Below are 16,476 nucleotides of genomic sequence, written 5' to 3' on the forward strand. Positions count from 1 at the left end.
AAATTGTGAATTTTTTAAAACATTTGAGGTCAAACGTTTCTAACAAGCGTTAGAATTCATTACAAATTATAAAAAATTATACAAATTATTTATTTGACAAAATATCACAGAATTTTTTAATTAAAAAAATTCGAAACATTGAATTCGGATCACACCTAAAAAATTGATGCAAGTTCAGTGCAACGGCTGTTGAAATGGAGGACTTCCGTCCTATGACAAGCCCATGTTAATTTCATCGCTTCTGCGTCAATCATGCACCAGCTCCAGATCCAAAAAGAACATGTTCATTACACCTAACCTAACCTAACTCCTTGGGTTTCTAGAAACCGTAGTTTTTATCCGATTTTCCTGAAATTTTAAATATTCTGGTATTTTAGGCTCACAAAAACGTATGTCGGATTAAGTTTTTAGCGGCCCACTTGGTAAGGCCTCCATATAGACCGATTTCACTTCTTGAGGGTATAGAAGGCGCACTGATCATGAAAATTGCTTGAAACTCAATGTAAAATTTCCAGATTTTATTCCTCGGGTGAAAATCTACAGATTTAAGATTTCAAATCAAGTCGTAATTTTATAATTTTCTTCCACACTTACAAGAGGTGTCAATGATTGCTCTAAAACACAAACAAAAATGGTTCTTATAAATCCAGAATCTGATATAGTATTCATAGGTAAAATCTTTAAATTTAGCTTCGGGAAGTGTACTGGTTGAACTGCTCTGCTTGATCTGTCCTTAAGCCCCCCTGAAATTTCAAAGGAAACTATAATATTTGAATCATGGTGGTGGGTATTTAAGATTCGGCCCGGCCGAACTTACTGCCTTATATACTTTTTGATATTTTCGTTTACTAACCAGGTTCTGATCCATATAATAAAACTTACTTAACACAGGCGTTATAAATCTGAAGTTTTGTCTTTGGAAAATCGCACCAGAGTTCCAAATATTTAAGTTGCAATATGCGCTTCTGGCTTTTTGAATGCGCATATCTACATCATCAGTCGCTCCACCACTCATTGATGTTACTGTCCAAATAACAAAAGTTAGGTCTCCCATTTACATAAAATAGGTCTCCCATTTAGATAAAAAGTAGGGGTTAGATTTGACTTAACAAGCATACTCTTCGTTTTTTCGTGTGTGCTTAGATAATTCATTGATTTTGCATTGCATGTTTTCTGTATTTGTTGCGAGTAGCACGATGTCATCGGCATATTCTAGATCTTCAAGATTTTGGCGCAGTCTCCATGGGATGCCCTTGGTTTAGTTTGTGGAGTATGACAATATTTCGTCGAGTGTGGTTATAAAAAGGAGTAGGGACATCAGGCATCCTTGTGTTACTTAGCTGATGGTTTTGAAGGGTTCGCTGATTTTGTCCTTATGAAAAACTCTCATTGTTGAATCGGTGTATTGAGCCTTTATAAGATTAACTATTTTTTCCTTCACGTTTTTGTTCCGGAGGGCTTCCCATATCTTGTTTCTATTTACGACATTGAACGCCTTTTCAAAATCGATAAATGTTATAAAGCTGAATTGAACTCATTACAATGTTCTATTACTAATCGTAGACTATTTATCTGATCGACACAATACCGGTTATGTCTGAGCCCGGCTGTTCTTTGCGGAGGCATTTTTCCAATGGATCAAGTATGCGTGAGAGTATAATCCTGTTAAAGATTTTACATATAGATGGTGTTAAAGCGATGCCTCTCCAGTTGCTGCATAGTTTAAGGTAGGACTGTGGAGTCGAGTCAATTTTGCTCGACTCCGGCTCCGACTCCAGAATTTGTTATTAGCCTTGACTCCGGCTCCGGAGTCGACTCCAGGTGGTATACCTAAATCTCATTTTAACAGTATTTCAACTGTATTTTTAAGGTTCCAAAAATAAACCGATATAAGTATTCCATTTTGCCATATGTGTTTATATGTCCAAAAGAACTCTAATTTTAAATGTTGATATGACTGAACGACAAACCTCAGCATTTTTGGGATGTGAAGAACTCTACATTTTAAATTCTGGCCAATAAATTAAAATACGACACAAGCCTATATAGAGACATCAAAATATGGGTAGGTAAGAACAACCTCCCGAATATGTATTTATAAAAACACAAACTAATTAAAAATAATCCTGGTATTGGTTTATATAGGCACTTTATAAAAAATAAATTTACATAAAAAAGAAAAATAATAATAAAATCAAAATGTCGGACTAATCAGATAGAATGTTTAGATGTTAAAACATGTAATGTGTCGGATATATAAAACAGACATAAACTGCCAAAAATTAGGAGGGCGGAATTTTAAATAGCAACTACCATACAACATATGACAGGAATAGCAGAACAGTTACGAATATTGTTTCTATAGAAATAAAATGGTGAAACATCGATTTATAAATGGTCTATCAGTTATGGACATTACAGGCCATTAATTTAATGTAAAGAATTTCGAATGGCTTTGATGAGACAAACTTTAATTTAAAATTACAGTTTCCAAAGACATCGGGTGTATATTTCTCAAGTAATTATGTAGGGCTATCTCAAAATCTGGGCCGACGGGAAAATTCCTCATTTGTTTATGAATCTCAAATAACTCTAAATTCAAAATTTCTGATAAATCTTATGAAAAGTTGGGTTTAAATGTGCTGCTATATCACAAAACTGTCCGGTATGACCTATCCTCGAACTCGACATGCCTGCCAAAAATTCAGAACGTTAGGTTCTACTGTTATATTGCCTTAAAATTGTATCTTTATCAAGAGTATATATAGGGTCAGAAATCGATATTTTAATATGTTAACAAGTATATACGGCCGTAAGTTCGGCCAGGCCGAAGCTTATGTACCCTCCACCATGGATTGCATAGAAACTTCTACTAAAGACTGTCATCCACAATCAACTTGCTTGGGTTGCGGTAACACTTGCCGATGGCAAGGTATCTTAAAAAATCCTTAACATCGTCTTCTAAATTGTAAGTTAGTCCATACGGGGGATATATTAAACAAAAACAAGTATATACGGCCGTAAGTTCGGCCAGGCCGAATCTTATGTACCCTCCACCATGGATTGCGTAGAAACTTCTACGAAAGACTGTCATCCACAATCGAAATAATTGGGTTGTGGTATCTTCAAACTTCTTAACATCGTTTCCTAATTTGTGAGTTAGTCCATACGTGGTATATATTAGACAAAAAAGTTATGTATAGTTAAGTCTACAAATAATTACGAATCGATATGGACTTTTTGCATGGTACGTAGAGAGCTAGAATTGAAATATGGGGGCTATATACAATTATGAACTTGATATGGACCAATTTTTGTGTGATTGGAAATCGATTTATTTGAGGGATATATATAACTATAGACCGATATGGACCTGGCTAAGCATGGTTGTTAACGACCACATACTAGCACAATGTACCAAATTTCAACTCACTCGGATGAAATTTGCTCCTCCAAGAGGCTCCAAAACCAAATTTCGGGATCGGTTTATATGGGGCTATATATGATTATGGACTGACATGGACCACTTTTGGCATGGTTTTTAAATATCATATACGATCACCACGTACCAAATTTAATTAAAAGGCACCGGAGGTCAAATCTGGGGATCGGTTTATATGGGGGCTATATATAATTATGGACCGATGTGGACCATTTTTTGCATGGTTGTTAGAGACCACATACTAAAACCATGTACCAAATTTCAGACGGATCGGATAAAATTGGCTTCTCTTAGAGGCCTCGCAAGCCAAATCCGTGGATCGGTTTATATGGGGGCTATATATAATTATGAACCGATGTGGACCATTTTTTGCATGGTTGTTAGAGACCATATACTAACACAATGTACCAAATTTCAGCCGGATCGGATGAAATTTGCTGCTCTTAGAGGCCTCGCAAGCCAAATTTTGGGGTCCGTTTATATGGGGGCTATACGTAAAAGTGGACCGATATGGTCCATTTGCAATACCATTCGACCTACATCAATAACAACTACTTGTGCCAAGTTTCAAGTCGATAGCTTGTTTCGTTCGGAAGTTAGCGTGATTTCAACAGACGGACGGACGGACAGACGGACAGACATGCTCAGATCGACTCAGAATTTCACCACGACCCAGAATATATATATTTTATGGGGTCTTAGAGCAATATTTCGATGTGTTACAAACGGAATGACAAAGTTAATATACCCCCCATTCTATGGTGGAGGGTATAAAAATGGACAATGCCATTGACAATTCAACCCACATTTTAATCAAACCTAATTTTTACATCATCGTGAAATTTCACCCGTATAAATACACTTTGAATGGCCTGAAATCCAGTACTTCCTTTTTCGTTGTTCGATTGAAACCCCTAATGGAATCTAATTTATCGAAATATTTCTTTAGTTAGAAAGATATGAAGTGCTTTTCAAATTTTGTTTCGGAGTCGAGCAAAATTTCTACGACTCCGATTCCACAGCCCCGGTTTAAGGCCCCTTTCTTGGTTATTTTTACTATCAGACTTTCTTTCCATTCTGAGGAGATCGATTCTGTACGCCACATCTTGTTTATCAATGGACTACGTATTTCTGCGAAAAATTCTGGGTCGCATTTATAAAACTCTGCTGGTAGATTGTCGATGCCTGCTGCTTTGCCGTTCTTGAATTGATTTATTGCTAGCTTTATTTCATTCTTCGATGGTATGTGGCTATATCTAGCCTGTACTGTAATTATAAGAATTAATTCTTGTTGTGCAAGTTATTAAAATAAATAAATAAATAAATATCTTCAATAGATCGGATATTGGGAGCGTGTTGAATGGCGTTGTCGTCTAAACCACTATCAGGTTCCGTAGTGTAATTTAGAATACTTTCGAAATGTTCCTTCCATCTCATGAGTTGAGCATCTACGTCTGTAAGGATGGCTCCGTTTCTGGTTTTTATTGGCATGTCACTGTATTGCTTTTTCCCCAAAAGTTTTCTGGTTAGGTCAAAACCCGTTTTTTAGTTCCCACGGTTTGCAACTGCCTCGGCTTCGGCAGCCATTGAGTTTATAAAAGTGCGTTTATCGTTTCTGGCTTGCTTCTTCACTCTTTTAATAAATTCTTTTAATTTAATTTGCATTTCAAATTGCGTTTTGAAATGTTGTATTTCGTACTTCGTTTGTAAGAAAAGGAGCAATTTAAGTGGCTTGTTTTCTGTAAGTCTGCTTGTATGTGGTCAATAAATAAAACGAATTTAAGTATACCGATAGTCTTAGAGTTAAATTCTGAGGCAATTTAGCTATGCCCATCCGTCTGTCTTTTAAAGTATCATTTCAAAGTACAGCACGCAGTTAAGGTCCGATCATCCTCAAAATTAACATAGGGTTTATTTTGACTCTAACACAATCCAAATTGATTTCGGAAAACATTGGTTCAGATTTAGATATAGGTATCATATATATCTTTATGCCGATTTACGCTTGCCTCGTTCGCAACTAAGACACGTTTTTATTTTTATTTTTATAATAAAAACTAAATAAACATTTCCTCAAAATCTTGAATAGAATATATGTAAAATTATATTATTTCGATTGTAAGAAAAGGAGCAACTAAAGTGATTTGTTTTCTTTAAATAAAGTTTCTTTGAATCTGTATGTGTCTGTCCAATAACTAGTCTGTAAATAAAACGACATTACTCTATCGTTGCTTACCCGTTAATAGATTCTATTAGTTTGGAACAAGAGCATTATTTTTTATTTATGTGGAGTACATATCTTTGTTCTTTTTTTTCCTAACACCATGTAAATCGTCATCCTCTTAATTCTTTGTTGTAAAATGATTATGCTGCATATGTAAATCATATACCTGTGGTGAATATTTTGATAGGAAACTACAACTACCCCATTATATTCACATTTACTTAATTAGTATGGCAAACTAATGGTTAAGTTGGCATTATTGTTGTTTTTTTCACCATTGAAATGATGTGGGTTTTCTTTTTCACTCACAACGTAATGGAAAGTCAAATTTTCTATACAGTCAAATCGAAATGAAAGGAGTGCCTATGGAGAAAAAGTGTGTTACACATTTCCTGGTAATTTTTGTGTACACCTAGGCATAACATACGCACGTTTTAGACAACTTAATAATATGTTTAACTCCTTGACGATTACCTACGGAGAACAACATTTCTACTGCAATGTTGGTTAATAATAGTAATCACAGTGTGTCACATGTCCTTTGATGAATGGCATATTCTGATGTTATAATGTTGGGCTTGTAATTGTCCCTATTCATATTATATAGTACATTTTATGTGTCACTGGGTGTGATGGAATAGGATATCCGAAAGTGTGTCTTGTGTTCTTTTCTGTTCTTAGTTTCTGTTTTTGATTGTGGAAGTGAGAAAACTACGAAAATATATAATTAACGATAAATTGATAAGTACACATCACTTGGATAAATCGATAACATTTTGTAAAAAGTAGCCTTCGCCATTGATTGCGTAAAAAATTCTACGAACGATTAAAAGATTAACAACCACAATCGAATTACTGGAGTTTTGGCAACAGTTGCCGACGCCAAGATATCTTATATATTAGGGAGCCGCCGTGGTGCAATGGTTAGCATGCCCGTCTTGCATATAACAAGGTCGTGGGTTCGATTCCTGCTTCGACCGAACACCAAAAGTTTTTCAGCGGTGGATTATCCTACCAATTTTTGCATGATTGTTAGAGACAAAATAACAACACCATGTACCAAATTTCAGCCGGATCGAATGAAATTTGCTTCTCTTAGAGGCTCGGCAAGCCAAATCGGGGGATCGGTTTATATGGGGGCTATATATAATTATGTACCGATGTGGACCAATTTTGCATGGTTGTTAGATACCATATACAAAATTTCAGCCGGATCGGATGAAATTTGCTTCTCTTAGAGGATCGGCAAGCCAATTTAGGGGTCCGTTTATATGGGGGCTATACGTAAAAGTGGGCCGATATGGCCCATTTGCAATACCATCCGACCTACATCAATAACAACTACTTGTGCCAAGTTTCAAGTCGATAGCTTGTTTCGTTCGGAAGTTAGCGTGATTTCAACAGACGGACGGACGGACATGCTCAGATCGACTCAGAATTTCACCACGACCCAGAATATATATACTTTATGGGGTCTTAGAGCAATATTTCGATATGTTACAAACGGAATGACAAAGTTAATATACCCCCATCGTATGGTGGAAGGTATAAAAACAGGTACATTTTTTCAATTACACTTTCTTTTTTGTGTTCACATAAAACCACGTGTCACTTCTGAATAAATAAATTAACACAAAACACAGTAATTCTGTATTCTCCGTCCATTCCAAGAAACAATCAACACAGCATTGACGCGCAAAATGAAAACAAACATGTGATGCTAGTTTATGAAAACTGTATGCTTCCACTTAAAAATATTGTGTTTAAAAATTTGAATTCCAAACATATTATTTTTACACCCAAACATATGAAAAACAGTCTGTTTCGTCCGTGTAGGCAGGGGTTTACAAGATCTACCAAGCAAGGAAAAGGATGTAATGAGTATCGGTTCGTAAGTACAGATTTGGCAACTAAAGAAAAATACACACGGGCTGACCAACTTTCAACTACTATGTGGACCCACAAACTTCGTCCTTAGAGGGTTGCAAAGCTTCTCTAAGTGGTTTCACTGCAATGTGCAACGCCGTTCGGACTCGTCTATAAAAAGGAGGTCCCTTGTCATTGAGCTTAACATAAATCGGGCTGCCACCTAACCTAACCATATATACACTCAAAAAAAATTGAACTCTCTATTTCACTAAAGCCAATTTAACTTTATTTTAGTTCATGGAATTATTATGTTTGGAGAAAGTTTCCTTTACTCTAATATTTTTTGGTGTACGTTAGTTAAATTAACTAAAACCGAGGAAAAAATATACTCAAATGAAGCATAAAGATTAACTAAATTCGTGTCTTCCACAAAATAGTTCAGAATTTCTTAAAATTTTTAAATTTTACCAAAAATGCGTCCATCGTGAACTTCGTATGTCACTAAAGACATTCTTGCAATTTTGAACTCGAAGTTTTTCCTTCAAACTACAAAAAAAACTTAGTTATGTCTAATAAATTTTCTAGAATTTGTCGAAAAATAGTTACTTATTTTTATGACATCGGCGTGATGCCAGCGTTTGTAATACTGTTTAGTTAAAATTTTCTACAAATATTCAAAATTTTCTAAAATTAACCGAAAGTTTTCTTATATATATATATATATATATATATATATATATATATATATATATATATATATATATATATATATATATATATATATATATATATATATATATATATATATATATATATATATATATATATATATATATATATATATATATATATATATATATATATATATATATATATATATATATATATATATATATATATATATATATATATATATATATATATATATATATATATATATATATATATATATATATATATATATATATATATATATATATATATATATATATATATATATATATATATATATATATATATATATATATATATATATATAAAACAAAAAACCCAGATTTTTACACCACTTCAGTTCCTTATCGGTTTATATAGATTATGAAAATATAAATAATTATGAAAATTTTATCAAGATTTTGTCAAAATTTTATAAAAATTTTATTTCTTTAGAAAATTTCGTCATAATTTTATTTCTATAGAAATTTTTTTCAAAATTTTATTTGTACGGAAATATTTAAAAAAAAAACTTTTTCTATAGAAAATTTCGTCAACATATTATTTCTAAACAAAATTCTTTCAAAATTTTATTTCTATAGAAAATTTTGTCAAAATTTTATTTCTTTAGAAAATTTTATGAATAATTTTATTTCTACCAACTGTGGAAACCGTGATGGTATTCCAATAATTTAAATATTTTTGGTTACCAATACAGTTAGAGGAAACACTAATGGTTACACAGTTTTGATCAACTACCCAGTAAAAAAAGCGTCGCCAAAAAAGTACTGAAAATGTCCTTTTTGGATCCCGAAGTGGTGCAAAATTGACGCAGAAGCGATGAATTTAACATGGGCTTGTCATAGGACGGAAGTTGTCCATTTCAACAGCCGTTGCAATGAATTTGCATCACTTCTTTAGGTGTGATCCGAATTCAGTGTTTGGATGTAAATTAAAAAATCTGTGATATTTTGTGAAATAAATAATTTTTATAATTTTTAATGGATTCTAACGCTCAAAAATTCACAATTTTTTCAGATTGGATTTAGCATTTTTGTCGACAAAATTTAAATGACTTGTACCATTTTATGAATTCTTACTCTGTTTTTAACCTATTTGAAACAAAAAAGTTAACATTACCCATTATAAGTATGAAAAAATCACGTTATAAAAAATTGAATTAAAAGAACTTCCTGGATAGTTAAAATAAAGAACATCATTGGGAGTGCATCTTCTGGAAGTGCTTTTAAAGTTGTGCCTTTGGAAGAACTTCCAAATTTTTTTGCTGGGTATCCCAAAAAACTTTTCCTTGAATATCAGCTCTTATTGGAAAGCCTGTTAGATATTTCCGTTTCATTTGAAATTCTTTTTAATTTTTCAAGTATTTTCTAAATACAAGTTTAGCATAAATTACGGCTATGAAATATTTGTTTTTATTTAGTTTTACATTTTAAGTGATTTCATTACTCACACTTGAAAATGTTGTAAAAAGAAAACGAATAATAATTAAAATTATTTATCCATGACTAACAGGATATTAATAATGTCTGTGAGGCCAGTCAAAAGGTTAGTTATTTATTTATTTCGACATGTACTACACGCATAAAAACAATTGAATGGAGTCTAGCTTTATTATTTTTTAAATTTCTGATTGTAAAACAAAAAAGTAGAAACAAATGGCATCACACACTTGGCCATATAATCCTTACACTCATCACACGCAGAGGAGAAACATGATTGTCATAACCATATTCGAAGAACAAGATAATATGATAGGAGCTATTTTTGCGGCGACCATGTAACATTTTCACCTGCAACCATGTTGGCTCAGTGGACATGGTTCTAAGAAAAATAAAATTGTCTTCATCTAAAATGTTATTATATTGATAAAAATAATTTTGTTTCCATTAAAAGACAATGGTCACGATCTACAATGTCATGGTCTTCGTCAACAATTTTTTTCTTCCAGTTAATAGAACATGGTCACAACATAAAATGTTTTGATCTTTATGAAAAAAACTTTTTTCGTCGTCGAAAAAAGGACGCCACTTGAGAAAAGAAAACACAAAATTAACTTTAGTTATTTTTTATATATTTATAAACTAATTCATTGTTTATTTGTATTTATAATGTCGTGCAACCACACATCACTTATTTTAACACACTCTATTTTGGTTAAATTTCAATAATAAGAAATCATTCAATATTTACTTATGCCCAACAAATGTACCAACGCAGACATCATGTAACAGCAAATAAAAATAAATTATACCTTATATCAAAATGCAGAACAAAAAACAAGTACATTTTTTTCAATTAAACTTTCCTTTTTTGTGTTCACATAAAACCACGTGCCACTTCTCAATAAATACATTAACACAAAACACAGTAATTCCGTATTCTCCGTCCATTCCAAGAAACAATGAACACACGATTGACGCGCAAAATGAAAATCGTGTGTACCTGCTCAATGTTTTTTATACCCACAACCATAGAATGGTGACGGGGGTATAATAAGTTTGTCATTCCGTTTGTAACACATCGAAATATCGATTTCCGACTATATAAAGTATATATATTCTTGATCAGGGAGAAATTCTAAGACGATATAACGATGTCCGTCTGTCTGTCTGTCTGTTGTAATCACGCTACAGTCTTCAATAATTAAGCAATCGTGCTGAAAATTTGCACAAACTCGTCTTTTGTCTGCAGGCAGGTCAAGTTCGAAGATGGGCTATATCGGTCCAGGTTTTGATATAGTCCCCATATAAACCGACCTACCGATTTGGGGTCTTGGGCTTATAGAAATCGTAGTTTTTATCCAATTTGCCTGAAGTTTGAAATCTAGAGGTATTTTATGACCATAAACAGGTGTGCCAAAAATGGTGAGTATCGGTCCATGTTTTGGTATAGCCCCCATATAGACCGATCTCCCGATTTTACTTCTTGGGCTTATAGAAACCGCAGTTTTTATCCAATTTACCTGTAATTGGAAATCGAGAGTTACTTTAGAACCGTAAAGAGGTGTGCAAAAAATGGTGAGCATCGGTCCATGTTTTGGTATGGTCCCCATATAAACCGACCTCCCGATTTGGGGTCTTGGGCTTATAGAAACCGTAGTTTTTATCCAATTTGCCTGAAAATCTGGAGGTACTTGAGGACCATCAAAAGGTGTGCTGAAAATGGTCCGTATCGTTCCATGTTTTGGTATAGCCCCCATATAGACCGATCTCCCGATTTTACATCTTGGGTTTATAGAATCCGTAGGTTTTGCCTGAAATTGGAAATTTATAGGTATTTTGGGACCATAAAGGGGTGTGCCACAAGTGGTGAATATCGGTCCATGTTTTGGTGTAGCCCTCATATAGACCGCTATCCCGATTTTACTTCTTGGGCTTCTAGAATCCGAAGATTTTATCCAATTTGCCTGAAATTGGAAATCTAGAGTTATTTTCTGGCCATAAAGAGCTTTGCCGAAAACGGTGAGTATCGGTCCATATTTTAGTTTAGCCCCCATAAGAACGATCTCCCCATTTAACTCCTTGGGTTTCTAGAAACCGTAGTTTTTATTCGATTTGCCTGTAAATATTCTGGTATTTTAGGCTCACAAAAACGTTTATCGGATTAAGTTTTTATCGGTCCATTTGGTAATGCCTCCATATAGACCGACATCACTTCTTGAGGGTATGGAGGGCGCACTGATCATGAAAATTGCTTGAAACTCAATGTAAAATTTCCAGATTTTACTTCTCGGGTGAAAATCTACAGATTTAAGGTTTCAAATCAAGACGTTATTTTATAATTTTCTTGCACACTTACAAGAGATGTTAATGATTCCTCTAAAACCCAAACAAAAATGGTTCTTATAAAACCAGAATCTGATATAGTCCTCATAGGTGAAATCTTTAAATTTATCTTCGGGAAGTGTCCTCAAGTCCTCCTGAAATTTCAAAGAAAACCCTAATATTTGGTTCATGGTGGTGGGTATTTAAGATTCGGCCCGGCCGAACTTACTGCTCTATATACTTGTTATAAAACTATTTTCGTTGCAAAAAAATTAAAAAATTAAATGGTCACGAAAACAATGTACATGGTCTTTGTGGCCATGTAATGGTTCTAAACATGCCCAGCAAAAAAAGCGTCGCCAAAAAAGTAATGAAAATGTTCTTTTTGGATCCGGAAGTGATGAAAAATTGACGCAGATGCAATGGGCTTGTCATAGGACGGAAGCTGTCCATTTCAACAGCCGTTGCACTGAATTTGCATCACTTCTTTAGGTGTGATCCGAATTCAGTGTTTTGGATGTAAATTAAAAAAATCTGTGATATTTTGTGAAATAAATAATTTTTATAATTTTTAATGGATTCTAATGCTCGTCGGAAACGTTTGACCTCAAATATTTTCAAAAATTGACAATTTTTTCAGATTGGATTTAGCATTTTTGTCGACAAAATTTAAATGATTTGTACCATTTTATGAATTCGTACTCTGTTTTTAACCTATTTGTAATAAAAAAAGATAAAAGTATCCATTAAAAGTATGAAAAAACCAAGTTATAAAAATTGAATTAAAAGAACTTCCTGGGTAGTTAAAATAAAGAACATCATTGGGAGTGCATCTTCTGGAAGTGCTTTTAAAGTTGTGCCTTTGGAAGAACTTCCACATTTTTTTGCTGGGTGTCTATACGTAACCTCTAAAAATACTTTTTTCTCTGCAAAAAATTAAAAAAATTAATGGTCAGGTACATGATTTTCCGGACCATGTAATGGTCTCAAATTCTTTCATTTAAATAATAGAACATGTTTCGGCATTTGAGAACCATTTAAATGCTTACTGCCAACATATATTTTTCTCCGCTCAAAAATTAGTTTTATAAAGACGAAATACATGGTTTTCACGACAATTACCTACTCTAGATACGCATTAAATGGATGCGGCAACCATGTCCAAACATGTTTTTTTCTGTGCGTGCAACACACAAGTATGACTATAGTCATCAGCACACCAGTAAAGCATACAGGGTTTCTATTTATTGAACAATACAAAATATTGTTTGTATTGTTCAAACGTATTAAGTTTCACCTTAGGCACACACTGTTAGGAAAAAATTTTATATTGTTAAGGCGCCAATTGGTTACTTTCATTCTTTTACTTGCAGCATACTCTCTAAGTCTCTATTTCTGAACACATATATGTTTATAGGATATTTCTAAATTAATATATGTTTGCATCCAAGCATATTATTTACAAACATTTTATATCCCAAACATAATATGTTCTAACATATTAAACAAACATGTGATGCTAGTTTATGAACATATGCTTGCACTTAAAAATATTGTGTTTAAAAATTTGAGCTCCACGGTTAAGCCCATATCCTTAGGGCGTATTGAAACTCCCTTTGGTGAGTGTGCAAAATACCTTGGTGTTATTCTGGACAGGAAGCTTGTAGGCTTAATATTGAAGAAAGGTCGAGAAAAGCCACGGTAGCTTTGTACTCGTGCAAAAAACCGAAAATTGTGCGTTGGCTATACACGGCAGTGGTTAGAGTTATAATGCTATATGGTGTTGTAGTCTGGTGGCCGGCACTTCAGCAACCGGCAGGTTTAGATAAAGTTCAGCGTATGGCGTGCTCGTGTATCTCAGGTGCATTCAGTAAGTCAGGGACAGATGCCCTCAAGTCATGCTGCATCTGTTGCCTTTAAACATTTTGGCCAAACAGTCAGCTGCAACAACGGCTGTGCGGTTGCGCGAGCTATAGCTGTGGTCGGAAAAAAATTACGGTCATAGTTCGATCCTCAAAGTAATGCCAGATGTGCCTAACGTAGTGGATTACACCCTGGCAAAACCACTTTTCGACAAAAAGTTTGAAACTCTAATTCCCAACAGTGAAGCGTGGTGTACACAGACCCAGGGGAATAAAAGATATATAGATTTCTATACTGATGGCTCCAAATTGAATGGACAAGTGGGGTTCGGAGTATATTCTAAAGATCTGGAAATTCGAATAGCGAAAAGATTACCTAATCACTGTAGTGTTTTTCAGGCTGAAATATTGGCAATAAGAGAGGTGGTGAATTGGCTGAGAAGTTCCAAAAAATGTTGGCATTAATATATACTCAGACAGTCAACCTGCAATAAAATCCTTGGACTCTGTGTTCCTTAACTCGAAAACGGCCATCGACAGCCGCAATTCTCTCAACGAGATGGCTGAGCAGTACAATGTTCACCTAATATGGGTGCCTGGCCATAGGAACATACCGGGGAACTGCGAAGCAGATGAGTTAGCAAGGTAGGAACTACCTTACATGTTCCAGGGGAACTAGAATCTGTTGGTATGTCTCTGGCCACCTGCAAGCTCTTATGTTACTGCGTGAGAAGGCTGTCATGATGGCAAATGTTCGATGGGAGAATTGCAAGGGTTGTAACGACACCAAGCAAATATGGCCCCATTTAAACTTGAACCGCACACTACATATGCCAGTGTTCTCAAGACGTCAAATATCACTCCTGATATCTGCTATAACGGGTCGCTGCCTGATAGGCGAATTTGCAAAAACTATTGGTGCGAAGTATAATGAATATTGTATGAGCTGTCATAATGCGGAGGAAAAGGAGTCAATGAAACACCTCTTGTGTGAGTGTCCTCCATTTTGTGTAAGGCGTAAGCGAATTTTAGGGGCATATAGCTTTAGATTACTGGCGGACTTCGAAGACGTTAACTGTTAACTGTCTGTTAATGTTTTTGGAACAATCTGGTTGGTTCAACAAAGGAAAATAATAGTGAAGGTTCAGTGGTTAAAACTAGAAGTACCCATATTTAATAGGTACTTTTAGTTAAATGTAGTATCACAATGGACTGAATAGTCTAAGTGAGCCTGAAACTTAATCGGGCTGCCACTTTAACCTAACCTAACCTCTCTCTTACCACTGAGTGCTGCCCGATTCCATGTTAAGCTCAATGACAAGGGACCTCCTTTTTATAGCTGAATCCGAACGCCGTTCGCCGAACACATTGCAGTAAAACCACTTAGAGAAGCTTTGAAACACTCAGAAATGTCACCAGCATTACTGAGGTGGGATAATCCACCACTGAAAAACTTTTTGGTGTTCGGTCGAAACAAGTGTCGAACCCACGACCTTGTGTATGCAAGGCGGGCATTCTACCATTGCCCCACGGTGGCTCTATGCAAAGCGGACATGCTAAACATTGCACCTCGGTGGCTCTCAAACGTCTGATGCTCCGTTACTTACATGTGATACATAGTACTACATTATATTTGTACCCAAAGTATAACAATTGCAGGGTAAGGCCTAGTACTAAGACCACGTTTTCGAAAAAAAAAATTATACTGTTATATGTTGTGCGGAATAACTACGAAATACTTGGTTTTAGATTTTTCGTACGAAAAAATAGGCCCGTTCAAATAAATTAACAACCCTGTGTTTGGGACCGTGTTCACGGTGATAAATGCTGATAATCGTTTTTCGCAAAAAACTGTTTTAGTACTAAGAATAATAAGGAAATCGACCATGGTTTAAGAATAAAACAGATTCTTATTTACGACAAAAATGAAAATTTTCTAATAAACAATTTCTTTTGGTGATAAAAGTTGAAATTTTTGAAGTGATACAAAAAAAAACTATAACAAAACGGCAACGTTTCAGCACTTGTCTTCCAAACGTTTCATTTTTTTTTGTGTATATATGTGGAAGTATATATGAATGTTGTATACAATGCCCTTCCGTTATGTGCGTGTGACAATGTGACATGGTCGTCCACAGAACTTAAGGAAATGAAGCTAGCAAGATTATAAAAATTGTGTCTGAGTCATTGTTGTGAACCCAAGGACTCATACATGAATATTGTGAGGGGGATGGAATGAGGTGACAGGGTTGACGAAACACATTCTACCAATTAATTTGATCATGTAAGAATTTTGTTATTGGACAGACTAATGCATGGAACAGAGGCTCTAATACATATTCCTGGAATTAGAATTTACCTTGGGGTTTTCCTAATGACAGATATTCACTCATTCGTTTGTGGTTAGTTGGCATGTTGTGGTTGCTTAGTGCTACTATCCCTTATGGCTTAAGGTGCTTGTGATTTAAGGATAGACAAACTCATAGAATGTCCTAGTTTTTATACCCTCCACTATAGGGTGGGGGTATATTAACTTTGTCATTCCGTTTGTAACACATCGAAATATAGGTCTAAGACCCCATA

The sequence above is a fragment of the Haematobia irritans genome, chromosome 4, assembly GCF_050003625.1.
Source record: "Haematobia irritans isolate KBUSLIRL chromosome 4, ASM5000362v1, whole genome shotgun sequence".
Lineage (NCBI taxonomy): Eukaryota > Metazoa > Arthropoda > Insecta > Diptera > Muscidae > Haematobia > Haematobia irritans.